The 14,038-nt window shown below is 44.4% G+C and overlaps 1 non-coding gene across 1 annotated transcript; it reads left to right on the forward strand.

The window, feature by feature from the left end:
- Positions 1–1,109: 1,109 nt before the first annotated feature.
- Positions 1,110–1,228, forward strand: LOC133382471 (5S ribosomal RNA). The gene has a single exon (XR_009761974.1). It is a non-coding gene; the product is annotated as a 5S ribosomal RNA (ribosomal RNA).
- The last annotated feature ends 12,810 nt before the right edge of the window (positions 1,229–14,038 follow it).

Raw genomic sequence — 14,038 nt, forward strand, 5'->3', positions numbered from 1 at the left:
AGTGTCATGGGAAAAGCAAAAGCACAGAAACAAACAAAAACATTACAGCACTCCTAACAGGGGGAAACAACATGCCTGTAAACACAGCATAGACTGGATCGGCTTCACACATAGCACTTGCTGCTCTCTTCTGGAATACTGTGTCTGAGTTTGAAACTGCCAAACTAGGGGCGGCATTCAGTGGTGACCCTACTTGAGTAAGCCTACTGTAGTTCATAGACATGGCAAACTTAGGTTCATTAATTTAAGCGGGTCTACTGTGAGTAGGACTTAGTTGAATACAACCCTAAGAGAGCTCTTCTTCCCTGGCTACACATCTGAAGTCATGGGCACCTGAAGAAGGACCTCTGGAGATTATTTCAGTACTCAGACAGGTTCATCCTGAAGCAGGCAGAAGACAGGACAGGACGTATTGCCATCTCTTTCAATGATTTGCAGCAGATCAGCAAGGGTTGCTGACTCCCAGTTGTTTAGCAATAGCAATAACTTTTCCCACCTATATTCAGCTGCTGAAATGAAAGAATCTAATTAGGAGCGGTCTTTGAGTGCAAGGGCTATGCAGCTCACTTCAGTTATGGTACTAAAAACAAAACACCTAGGCTCAGAATGTGCTCATAGGCACCGTGTTCCTTCATTCAATGCCTTTTGCCCCTGGATCTGGTTGGTACATCTTAGGGTTCTAGTTAAAAACCAAGCAGATCCAAGAAACCTGAAGTCTGCCCACTCCTGGTTTAGATACCTGAGTCCTGAACCATATATTAGGTCCTAAACCATTTATTAAAGGATAAAACCAGCACTTTGAATTGTGTTGGGGAGGAGGGATCTATAGATGACCTCAGTAGGTTACCTCATTGTATTGTTTTTAACCCTACCTTAAGGTTTCCTTTTAGTGTTTTTAAAATTATTTATTTTAGCTGTTTTATGGTATTCTTGTAAATTGCTTTGAGTCACATGTAAAAGGTGATTCATAAAATAATATAATTATAAATAAATAAATTATAAATAAATAAATAAAATTATTATTATTATTATAGAATATAATAATTATTATTATATATTATTATTATATAGCAGTAGTCATAATCTAAATTGACCCTTAGGCTTGATATGCCTACGGCCATACTACCCCGAACACGGCTGATCTCATCTGATCTCAGAAGCTAAGCAGGGTCAGGCCTGGTTAGTACTTGGATGGGAGACCGTCTGGGAATACCGGGTGCTGTAGGCTTAGAGCAGCCTTTCCCAACCAGTGTGCTTCCAGATGTTGTTGGACCACAACTTCCATCAGCCTCCCACTGGCAATGCTGGCTGAGGCTGATGGGAGTTGTGGTCCAACAACATCTGGAGGCACACTGCTTGGGAAAGGCTGGCTTAGAGGAAGGCAATGGCAAACCACCTCTGAATACCTCTTACCATGAAAACCCTATGAATATATATATATGTTTCTATTCCTATTCCTTCATGTTGCCTGTTTGTTCTCTACTTTGCCTAAGGATGCCATGGAGCCTTTTTTCCTGTTAAGGACGCAATCCAGCTTACCTTTCCGCCAGGCTGGGAGGAATTGGCTGTGCTAGCAGGCTCCTGGCACTCCTGGGCTCCTGTATGGGCCAGTAAATCCATAAGACATCTAGATGTATCAAGGAGGTTTAGAGTGGCATGACTCATTCCTCCGTCCCATATCCTTGCCTCACACCCCTGTTTTTACTGATTTTTAGGGTTGTCTATTGCTTTCGCAGGGTGCATGGTATAGTAGTCTGAAAAGCTCTGTTTAAGACAGTAAGCTCAAATTGCATGCTTTTTCACTCTGCATATGTGACAAAAAGCTGGGAAGAAGCCTTTACGCTGCCTATGCTGAAAACAAAAACTGGGAAAGGCTACTTAATTAGCCAAAACAGACAGTGGATGAGCTCATCACATACACTGACGGGCTGGGAATGGGCTTTACAGCTGTATTCTCAGCCCTGGCTAGCGCAAATCCAAGGCCACTAAAGGATAAACAAAGGGCACAGAAGTGAGATTCAAATAAGCTAGCCACCGGGAAAGATAAAAATTTCACAGGTATGGGTGCCACCTGTGCCCCCTCCCCGAGGGTCTTTTTGGTATAAATAAAGGGCCCTAGATCTGGAAAGATAAGCCTCAACACCAGCCTAAAGAGAAGTGCAGCACAGTGTAAATCCAAATGGGGCTTCCAACAGGAAAAAGGAGAGTGTAAGATAAGACCTGTGCTCATCATTAGCTACTTTAAGGGTTTTAGTGCCTGCCAAAAAACCCAAACAGCTTTGCTTCAATAAAGCACTAAATTTTCCTTCTTCACAAGTGTTTCATGGTCTTTGAGATCCTGAACTTCATTGCCTCTGGCAAAAACTACCTTCAGGAAAACAGCTCCACTGGGCTCTTCCATGCTCTGCCAGCAGCAGCCCTCTGCTGCAGATCAGCTGTAGTGCCACCGGGAGCCCACTGGCACTACCAGGAATCCATCAGGGATAGTCAGCCCAGTGGAAGGAGGGCTGACGGAAGCCAGTGGAACCCCTGAAAACTGGGTGTTTTGGGGGCATGATGGGGGTGGAGCCACATGGGATCGTCCTCATATTTGGAGCCCTCCCCTCGGTCCTGATCCATCAGAAAACTCTGCTGGCCAAAAGGTTGGCACAGTAAAAAATTGTAATGGGTCTCTATGGGCAGCACTTACTCACTGGGAGGCCAATTTGTTGGAGCCAACGCTTCCTGGCCAGCTCAGCTGCGCAGCTCCTGACAAAGCTGGCATTTAGCCAGGCTGGTGGCTCCCAAGCAGGAGGGGAATCCTGCGGGGCTTTCTGCCTACTCCTCTTCCACCAGACCCCCTTCTGCTGGCTCACGAGCATTTTGATTGCTCTATAAAAAGACTGCACTCACATATTGAACAACTTGATGGATTTAGAGATGGCATGACATGACAAAATAAGATATTATCTCTCTCTCTCTCTCTCTCTCACACACACACACACACACACACTGAATTTTGGGAGACAGACTGATGACAGCACACAGTTAAACTGTGGAATTCACTCCCACAAGAGATAGTGTTGCTACTGACTTGGATTGTTTTAAAAGTGGATTAAACAAATTTGTGGAGGATAAGGCTATCAATTACTGCTAGTCTACCTTGGCCTCTAAATCCCAGTTGCTGGGGAGCACAAGTGGGGAGATTGTTGTTGCACTCAGGTCCTGCTTTCAGGCTTCCCATAGGCATCTGGTTGGCCACTGCGAGGATAGGATGCTGGACCATTCCAGAAGAGCTTCCCATATGTTATCATGTATGTACATACTAATCTTAAATTTGGTTCTCCACATTTCTACAGCAATTTGCTATTTCTTTTTTTAGAAAAATCCACATGAAAATTCTTCAGCATTTTAGTGTGAATATCTCCTAATAAATACATTTTTGTATGCAGTCTTAACTAATGTACATATTTTTGAAAGCAATTTATCCTAACAGAATGCATTTAATGTTATTTTCACCAATATATTCATTTTGTGCACATTTTCCCCTGATATATGTATTTTTGTAAACATTGCTTTGTCGAGAACTGCATTGCAAAATTTGGATGTGCAAATTTTGAAAGATTGCTGTGTTTCAGTGCTCATATTATTTTGGAATATGCAGATTTGATCAATTCAGCTTTAAATGTGAACTGAATCAAATTTCTCCCCCATCCCTAGTATACACACACACACACACATCCCTACCAGGCATTCAGTATTCTGGACTGCTTCAGTGGACTACAATGTGAGTATGGGATTGTTCTGTTTAATATCCAACATAGGGCTCTGATGGCATTATCATTTACTGCAGATCATTTTCTTCTGCTTCAGTATGAAGGCAATCAAACAAAACCCTTTACACTTTTTCACAAGATGCGCAATCCGTTTTTTGAAAAGAAGTATCAAGTTGGAGAAATGAAGCTCCTGTAATTTTCCCCTTCTATGTGGGTGAGGCAGATTATAGCTTTCACTCTGATACCTGGAATTTCTCAGAATGTACCACAAGATCTTAAAATGTTATTCTCTTTTCTGCTGAAAGGTTGTTTTTCCACATCATTTGCTTTTTGGAACACCTCTCTTCAAAAAAAAGAAAGAGGACATGATTACTGTTTTCAGATTTAAAAAAATGACAATTCCCATGAAATTTGTTCAACCATATCAATAGGAGGGCTGTAATTTTGAGATGGAATCCTTCTGCTTTGTGTCAGATAAGACCAGTCCTGTGATCTAGGGAAGATGCAAAATCCAAAAGGGAAATAATGTCAGACTGATTTCAACAAATCTATAAGGAAATGCTCCCAATATTTCAAGGACAAAGCTCATAATGTACAGTTTGGGTATGTTATCTGTACTTTGTTTGTTTGTTTTAAAAGGTCATTGTGGTAATGCATATCTTGTTTCTATACATTTCTGTGGATATGTCTGCTGGCATGATGTTTCTGCAATGCTAGTTTAAATCATTGGTTGTATCTGGCTAAATGACTAAATTATACTCAGAGTAGACCCACTGAAATTAAAGCATCTAAGTTAGTCATGTCTATCTTTTTTCAGTGGGTTTACTCTGAGTAGGACTAATGTCGCATACAACCCCATGTTTTGATCATCCCGTCCTTAGTATTTGTGTATCAGCATATGCCTAGAATTCTCTAATATTGGTGCAGAGATATGTAGAGTGTTTTCCCCTAGGGTGGTTTCTGTGGCTTTCACCAGTCAGCATTGGACCAGGGTGAGCTGCTCAATCCATATAAGTAGCTTTCTGCAGTGACCATGGGGTTGTCCCCGAGAAAGTGTACTTGTCTTTTCCTAGCACTCTCCCAGTACTCTCAGTTGCATTCTACAGTGCAGAAATGAGAGCAGGGCGTGTATATATCCCTAGGATCCCTAGGATCATACTTAGATAAACTAGTATTTCAGAAAACAGTCAGATTATGATCTGAAGCCTACCTGCAGACTACAGAAAGGGTGCTTCCAGACAGTAGCTGAATTTGCAAATGGGCTGCTGAGATGTCACAAACAGGTCATTGGCAACATGTGTTGTTTTACTTGACTTTGTTCAGAAAGAGTAAATTCAGATTATGTGGAAATATGGGCCAGCATTTTGATGGCAATGATGTTGTGTGGATACTGAAAAAAAAAATGTATGCATGAGAAGCACCGATCCCATAACAAACACCCATCTGGAAGCACCCAGAATCTAACTGTCCATTTTTTTCTGTGAGTTTATTCAGTAATAGAGATGGTAAGGTCCTTGAGGAAGGAACCTGTCTTTTTTGCTTTCAGGGTTACATCGATAGCACTCTATAAATAAATTATCAACGACAATCATCTCCTTGAGCTGAAATTGTAAATAGCATTAATTTTCATTATACGAATAAGTTGCAGGATCTCGGTTAAAAACATGTAAGCTGTTTTATGATTTGTGAGTCACACTTCTCTTCCAGGTGGGAAGTTGACTGACAGTCTCATCTTAATGATGCTCAAACTGTGCTGTAGTCAAGGACTTGGCATCTGGAAGCCAGCTGCCATTTAATAAAATGTGAAGCCTAAGGTAATATGAAGTTATGAGCCACATCACATCTTTCATCCATCATGCAAAAGGTTCTAAAGTATATTAATCTCAAGTCTACTTAATTGGAAAAATAGCAGATGAGAAAACCTTGCTGCAGAAGGGATTGTCTTCTAAAGTAGATTGGCTTCCTGAAAATATGAGATAGGTTTTCTCATAGTATCATAAAAACTAAAAACCTACAGGTGGGAAAAGACTAATGAGAGGCAAAAAGGGGAGAAATGATGTGTATAAGGCTTCCTATTAAATAATTAACTTCTTAACTGAAAAGTGTTTTAGGGTATAGTCTTATGGCCTCTGGGAAAGCATCCTAGGACCATAGGATACTCCAGACCTCCCCAGCCATAGGCAGAGAGGGACATCTGCTCATGGAGGTCCTTCCTTGACAAGCAGTGGAGAGAGCTCTGTTGCCATGGTTGCCATACCAGTCATGCTCTACAGGAGGTAATGGCAGAAAGGAGGTGTACTGGGGGCATGGATTGGGGGAGACAGGATCCACAGGCTCCAAAGCCCTTGTTCCCTGGATCCACCCATTGAATGAGTGAGCTCACATAATTAAATGGCAACCTAAAAGGGGGGGAGGTGGAAAACTACCCCTTACCTTCTGCAGGGCTTGGGAAAAGGTGGTTCCTCTGCCACAAACTCTTTTCCTGGCCTCCATAGAATTGCTCTGCCACGCATCTCATTAGTCTATGTGACAATTCCATGCAGCAGGTGACTAATATTGCCACCCCCCATGAGTGTGACAATTTTACAAATGAAAAACTGAGACTAGGAGGAAGCAGATGGAATGTGTCATAGAATTAGCAGAGCACAACTGCCAAATAATAATAATAACAAACAAGTTCAAAGCACTTTACATACGATACGCAGCTGTAATCCTTACAAGAACCAAGGTTACCTAGAGCTCATAGTTGGTGAGCAGAGGGCTTAGCCATGAGCCTGGATTTGCATAACACTCTGACCCAGTGGTTCCCAAACTTTTCCCCCCATGGACCACTTGAAAATTGCTAAGAGTCTTGGCAGACCACTTTTCTACCTGCTGTAGCAATTGTAATGCCCTGTGCCAGACACTGTATGAATTTTTAAATTCTAGTTTTACAGGCATGTTGGGGAACACCTGAGTGAAGCTTGCCAACCACTGTTGGGAGCCCCTGCTCTAATGAAGACCAAGGAGGAGCAGAGCCGCTGCGAGCTCCCCTCCACATAGTTGTGTGTCCCCGACAAGCCACATTGCACAAACCAGGCAGGACACTAGAAATGATTGCAGCAATGGGGGAACGGCATGAATAAACAGGAGGAGGAAATTGAAGGCAACTGCAAAGGGGGAGGGAGAGCCTACGTGCACCTGCTGGTGCTTTCTGTACTCTAGATTGGTAATACATTTTTTGCTCCACCTGGAGGCTCCTTACCAAAACACGGGTTTGCAGTAATGGGAGAATGCACATATTTATATTATTAACTTGGGATCAGGGCCGGCTCCAGGAATGCCGGGGCCCTTGGGCATCTGCTCGCTCTGGGCTCTGGCATGTGTGCACGTGAGCATGCAAGTTCGCGTGCGCACACCCCACCGCACCCCCACCTACGTGTCTCCTGTCTTTTACTATTGCCATTAACCAAGATGGCGGCCACGGTTTCCCTAAGGCGTTGAAGCCTCCGCCGCCATCTTTGTTGATGGCACGCATGCTTGCTACACGCGCGCATCTCTGCCATCAACTAAGATGGCGGCAAGGGCTTCAGTACCTTAGGGAAACCATGGCCGCCATCTTTGTTAAGGGCAACGGTAAAAGACAGCAGACAGGTAAGTGGAGAGCCATGGAGGGACATGGGGGCCCCGTGGATCACGGAAGGGGAGTGGAGGGGTGGCTGAGGGGCCCCCTGTAGCTCCAGGGGCCATCGGGCCAGTGCCCAACCTGGCCACCCTTTAGAACTGGCCCTGCTTGGGATATCTGGAGACTGTCTCCAAGAAGCTTAGAAAGCAAAAAGAAAGAAAGATAATAATAGATAGATGGTAGAAGCTTCTCAAGCATGTCAGGATCATCACACTGGCTTATGGCAAAGTTCCTTGCAAATGATCATAGGAATATAGGAAGCTGCCTTATAATGGGTCAGACTAGTCTAAGTGGTCCATCTAGCTCAATCTGAACTGACGGGAACCAGCTGTCTAGGGTTTCAGATTAGATATGCCAGGGAGTGAACCTGGGCCCTTTTGTATGCTAAGCATGTGCTGTACTACTGAGCTACAGTCCCTTCTCTGTTTTTCATGTAATAATTGTAATTATCTCATGGTCGCTTGGGTGACTGATGTGTCCAGCTGGCATCTGGTTGGCCACTGTGAGAACAGGATGCTGGATGAGATGGGCCATTGGCCTGATCCAGCAGGCTGTTATGTCCATATGCCTGTCATGTGCAGGATCTATTTCATAGTAGCCAGTAGTGGCCTGTGGGATGGTGCAAGTAGGACTCCTTTGCTCTCCTGGGTTCCCAACACTGCTGCCACAGCAGACCACAAGAGAGTGGGAAGAACGAAGCACATGGAGTTTGGCATGGTGTGGCACGTGGCAGCAGGAGCATTGGATTGGCTCTGCCTCCACACACCACACCATGATGAGCTCCCTGTACCTTGCCCCTCCCCCTCTTGGTCTGTGGCAGCGACCCATTGTGTTGGGAAGTCAGGAAGGCAACAGAGCCCCACTGGCAGCAGTCTTATCAAAAGTGTGAAGATATAGCTGTCAATGGAAGAAAAGTTCATCCTGGATGATCTTTTCAGGGCAATTAATGTGAATAAAATGTCCATACTGATGAGATGGATCCAGGCTGAATGACTGACTGCAGATAACTCTTCCCACTGGTGCAAAAATTCTTATAAGCAACATTTTCGCTTCTAGAAATGGAGGCGCTTGATCAACACAAGCTATAGCTTGACACTGTAAAAAAAGGAGGGAAAAGATCTCCAGTTATTTATAATGTTTTACTCTCTGTTCCAAGATCTCTGATCACTTGCAAATTAAAGTGCTCTTTAAAACTTAAAGCACACCATTAATTTTAAATTGCTGTACACAGCAAAGGACCAGAACTTGCTCCATTTCCAAACCAATTCACGCTTGAAAATGTGGCATGCCAAAATGGCTTTAAATCATTCACTCTGCTTTGCTGATGCAAAATCCATGCATGCATTTTTCAATATTCAGAAAAAAGCCCTGAACTATAATGCACAAAGTATGTGTGTGTGCGGGGGGGGGAGATCATGAATCCTTTGCCTCTTAGAGCAATCAGAAGCATGAGACAATAATAACCTGGATATTTGTATGAAAAAAAATTAAAGTTGCTTTTCAAATTTGTTATTAAAAGAAATGTCTTAAAGTGACTTATCAAAATAAATTTGAAACATAAAATCAACTAAAAGCCAAATTTAAAATGATGTATATACTATAGATTGTATTTAGCTAAGTCCTACTCGGAGTACACTCTTTGAAATTAATGAACCACCCTTAGTCATATCTATTAACCTCAGTGGGTCTACTCTGAGTTGGACCAGCTTTGAATTCCTAAAAATGCTCCTCCTACTCTGCCTCCTCTTTCCGTCTTGGAAGGGCATTATATCAGGCAGTTGAACTGCCTTCAGCCCCCACCCCAACACCATCTACACACTTTAGGACTGTACCCTTACAATGCTTCTTGTTTTTCCTAATTTCTGGCCACTACTATCCCAGCTGAAACTACTGTATTGGTAATCATTTTATTTATTTGTTTACTCTTAGGTAACATCAATCCACCCAATCTGAGGGAATTCAGGGCCTGACAAAGAAAGGATTCCTGACTCCTACTATACACATTCCTCTGGGAGTAGGGATAGATGAATCTGTCAGTTTTTGTTTCTTTTCTTTTTCAGGCTTCAGTTTCCCACCTTTCTGCATCAGTTTGCAATAAAAAAGTCCTCATGAAAATTTGTTAGCATTCCATGGCAAATTTCTCCTAATATGCCCATTTTCTAATGCAACTTGCCTGTTATACACATTTTTACAAGCAATTTTCCTCAGTGTTATGCATTTTATATATTTTCACTAATATATACGTTTTATGCACATACTCCCGTTATATATGCACTTTTGTACACATTTGCATTCCCTGCCTATTGACATCAGATATGGGACAGGTACCTTCACTGTATTCCTTTTGGTGCCTGCTTAAAACATTTTTGTTTAGGCAAGCCTATTCTAACATGCTGATCTGTTTTAATCTTTTTAGTAGCTGTTCTAATTGTTTTAAATATGGTTTTAATTACTTGTTTTAACTGTTTTATTGATCATTTTTCAGGGCTGGTGCCAGGCATGACTAGGCCCTTGGACACCAGCCTGCCCTGGGCCTGTGGTGCTGTAACCCAACACCCCCCTGATATAGGTGGCATGGGGCTAATAAGCCTGGCTGCGCACCCCACCTACTTCTCATGTCATGTGAATGATGTGCATCTGTAGCGCACATGCCTGCCATCACCCAAGATGGCAGTAGGGGGTCAGTCCTTAGGGAAGCCCCTGCTACCATCTTGGGTGATGGCAGGCATGCACCCACAGCGGGAACAGCATTCACATGGATGGCAGAGGTAGCTGGGGAGGGTATGCTGGCTTATTTAAGCCTCCACTGTCTGTATTGGAAGGGTGCCGGGGAGCTCCCTCTCTGCGATCCACAACAAGGTCGAGTTGCAGGGCCTGATGCTACCACAGATCACAGAATGGGAGCACCACTTTCCCACCATAAGGAGGGACGCTCAGGGGCCCTTGGCCAGGGTCCAACTTGGTTGCCCTCTGGCGCTGGTCCTGATCATTTTAATGTTATATAAACTGCTTAGAAGTCTTTACATTCAAGCGGTATATGAATTTTGTTAAATAAATAAAATAGATTATTTAGTTGTAGAACTGCATTGCAAAACTCAGAGAAGTGCAAATGGCAAAGGATAGCTGTGTTTCAGTTTGCATAATGCTTCAAAAAGTAGGTTCACATTAAAATCTGAACCAAAGCAAACATCTCCTCCATCTCTACTTAGGGATGGGGTTTATTGCTGGGTAGAAATGTATAGAATTGCACTGTGTGGGAAATCACCCAAATAATTGTGTCTAGATTAAATGCTTAACGTGATAGTTAGTAAAGATGGCGCTGGCCCTTACTGACAACACCCTGAACAGGAAGTCTTGAAAGAGAAAAACAACACCAAATATGGAAAGTAGAATGTGCTGAATAGAGGAAGTCAGAGAAACGAAACTTAAATGACAGGATTTCTTGTAAATGGTGTGATTTCGGGGAAATGGGCATGGACTAAGCTGTAAGTTTCTGTATGTCATCATAGATGCTGATAAAAGGGCTGGCTGCGTCCAGCTTGAGCAGAACCGGCCTTGCTGTCCGCTTCTCCACTTGCGCAAGTGTATCAATAAACTTGGCTTTGTTCCAACTTGCTTGTTTCATCGTTTTCAAGTTAGTTGGGACCTTGTAACTTGGGAGCGGATCTAAGCCTATCAATATATCAATATATTGGGCGTATTTGTAACAATTTCTGGCGACCGCGGCAGGATAGGTCTTTCGTGTCCCGGGCACTTCGCCTGTGGGGTGCGCACCTGGGAAGAGCACGCTCCAGACCCCCTTTGTCCATCCCAGGGTCGCACCACACTGTGCGGCATGCTTGGGAGTCACCACGACCTCTCCCTAGAAAACGAAACAAGCCATACAAGAGTTACTGTGCCACTGGGATTTCATGGGTAAGTTGCCCAGAGGGCTGAAGCAAAAGGAGTGAAAGTGCATGTGTGGTGTGAGTTTGAGACGAGGCCTGGCCTTGAAGTGAGTGCGGACCTCGAGTAGTGCGTTTCCCATCTCCCGCGAGGGACTGGGCCACGAAACAAAGGAAGCGGCTGTTGTGCGTCACCTGTTCGTCTTGTGTTTGGAGCAGACAGGAAAAAGGGACTAGTTGCAGGGACTCGTTCTGCGTGTCACTTGTGTCACCTGTTCGTCTTGCGTTCAAAACAGACAGGAATAAAGGGGCGGGAACGAAAGAGTGTGCTACCTTTTTACCTTGTGTTCGTCTCAGACACCCCCCACGGCAAACAAGAGAGGCTGTCACAAGATGGGAAAGGGTGCGTCGAAACAGGCAGGAAGAGGGGCGGGAAAGAGAGAGTTGAAGAAAATGAAAGGAAGTCAGAAGTCCACTCCATTGGAATGTGTGTTGGGAAACTTCTTACGTTTTGAGATTTCAGTAGCGTCTGTGGGAGGGCTTCGCCCAAACCCAGACCAATTAAATCAATTTTGCATGGTAGACTGGGTGGAATTAGGCATCGGATGGCCTCCTCAGGGGACTTTCCAACAAAAGAAAATTGAAATTTTAGTTTCCAGCCTTTATAACACATTGCCCGAGACTGCAGACTCATGGTACTATGCTGAAGGATGGCGGGCTGTCAGTAGGGATCCTCCTTTAGAGTGTGCGCTGGAAATGGCCCTGGCTCAATGTCAAGTTAAAACTGATAAAAAGGACAAGAAGCCTCTCGTTCTTGACCAAATGGAGGAGATGGAACAACTGGCAGTCATTAGAGCCCCGGCTGCAGTACCGCCGGCTCCTCCGTTGCCTGCAGCACAAGTAGTTGTGGTTCCTCCTCCTTTAGCCACCGCACCCTCAGCCCCCGCACCCCCACCGTTTTTGGTTACAGCACCTCCGCCCTATGTACAACCACCTCCACAGAGTGGTCAGCCCCTTTCACAGAGTTTTTCCGGGGCAACGTTAAACTCAACCGGATTGGTACCGGCACCTAATTTGCAGGATTTAAATGAGACTCTGGATGAGATAATAAAGGCCCAGCAACAGCAGTATACATCGACCCAGGCTCTTTTAGATACATATGCGAAGATGGTTGGTCAGTCAAACAGTGCCCTCCCTGAGGCTACGGCCCGAGCCCGTTTGGACATGTTAGAGGAGGCCCGCCAACAAGGCCTTCTACCTGAAGGTCCGATGACGTTGCGCAGTGGAAAACAACTCACTTCTACGCCCTCATCAGGGATGGACCTGGGGCAGGGATTAGGGACTAGATCAAATTCCCTACCCGATATTTCCTTTTTGGGGCCCATGAGAGAAGTTCTGGATGCCCAAGGGCAGATAGCATATGTGCATAGTGCTTTTTCTACGTCTGATTTGTTTAATTGGAAAAATCAATTGCCTGGGCTCAGAGAAGACCCTGATAAACACTACCAACTTTGGGACTCTATTTTTGCTGGTCACCATCCTACTTGGGCCGATATACAGACATTGTTAAACACGCTTTTGACACAAGAAGAAAAGAACCTGGTTCTTTCACAGGCAAGAGCCGAAGCCCTAAGAGATCAACGAGCGGGGGCTAACGCGGCTGGCCTGGCACCTGATATTGTCTTGCCCACGGCAGCTCCTAGATGGGTTCAGACTCCTGGTTCTGCTCACCCTGAGTTGACTAACTATAAGAGACTGATTCTCTATGGCATCCGACATGCCATACCAAAGCCAATGAATATGGCCAAATTATATCAGGTGCAGCAAGAAAATAATGAGACTCCATCTGTATTTTTAGAACGCCTTACAACTACCATGAGGCGATTCACATCTCTTGACCCCAGTGCACAGGAGAACCAAAGACTTTTGGTTACTCTATTTATTGGACAAAGTTGTAATGATATAAGAAAGAAATTGCAGAAAGTGGAAGGAGTAATGGGAATGGGACTTGGACAGATTGTGGAGATTGCTTACAAAGTATATGTGAATAGAGAGGAGACGAGCAAGAGAGAGGAAGGCAAGATGATGAAGAAGCAGTATAATCTGATGGCGGCCACCATAGCGGATGGGATTGGGAATAAAGTGGACAGATGTCCAGGATATCCACGTCAAGGCCCGGCGCAGGGCCAAACCCCTCAACGCCGTCTAGCGCGGGATCAATGTGCGAAGTGTAGAAAGCATGGACATAGGGCAAGGGATTGTCGATCAAAGAAGGAGGGTGAGTCTGATAACTACATGAGAGGATCCAAAGTCCACCCTTCAGACCCGAGCCCGCCTTACGTGAGAATTGCCAGAATGGAACAGGAGGAGGATTCGGAATGAAGGTGGACAGGATTTGAGGGTGGCCCAAAGGAGGAACCGCAATTGAAATTAAAAATAAATGGGAAAACCCTAATTGGATTAGTGGACACCGGAGCCTCTTTCTCTATGTTACCTCGGACTACAAGCCCCCATAATACTCCAGTGTTTGGGGTACCAAAAGAAGGACGTCCAGGCCACTACAGACTTGTGCAAGACTTGCGAGTAATTAATGAAAAAGTATTGGAAGACGTGCCTGTGGTACCCAATCCCCATACCCTTTTAACATATGTACCAGCAGTTGCCGCAGTCTTTACGGTATTGGACTTAAGGATGCTTTCTTTTCCATCCCTCTACATGAAGATAGTCAAGATCTT

The sequence above is a fragment of the Rhineura floridana genome, chromosome 3, assembly GCF_030035675.1.
Source record: "Rhineura floridana isolate rRhiFlo1 chromosome 3, rRhiFlo1.hap2, whole genome shotgun sequence".
NCBI lineage: Eukaryota > Metazoa > Chordata > Lepidosauria > Squamata > Rhineuridae > Rhineura > Rhineura floridana.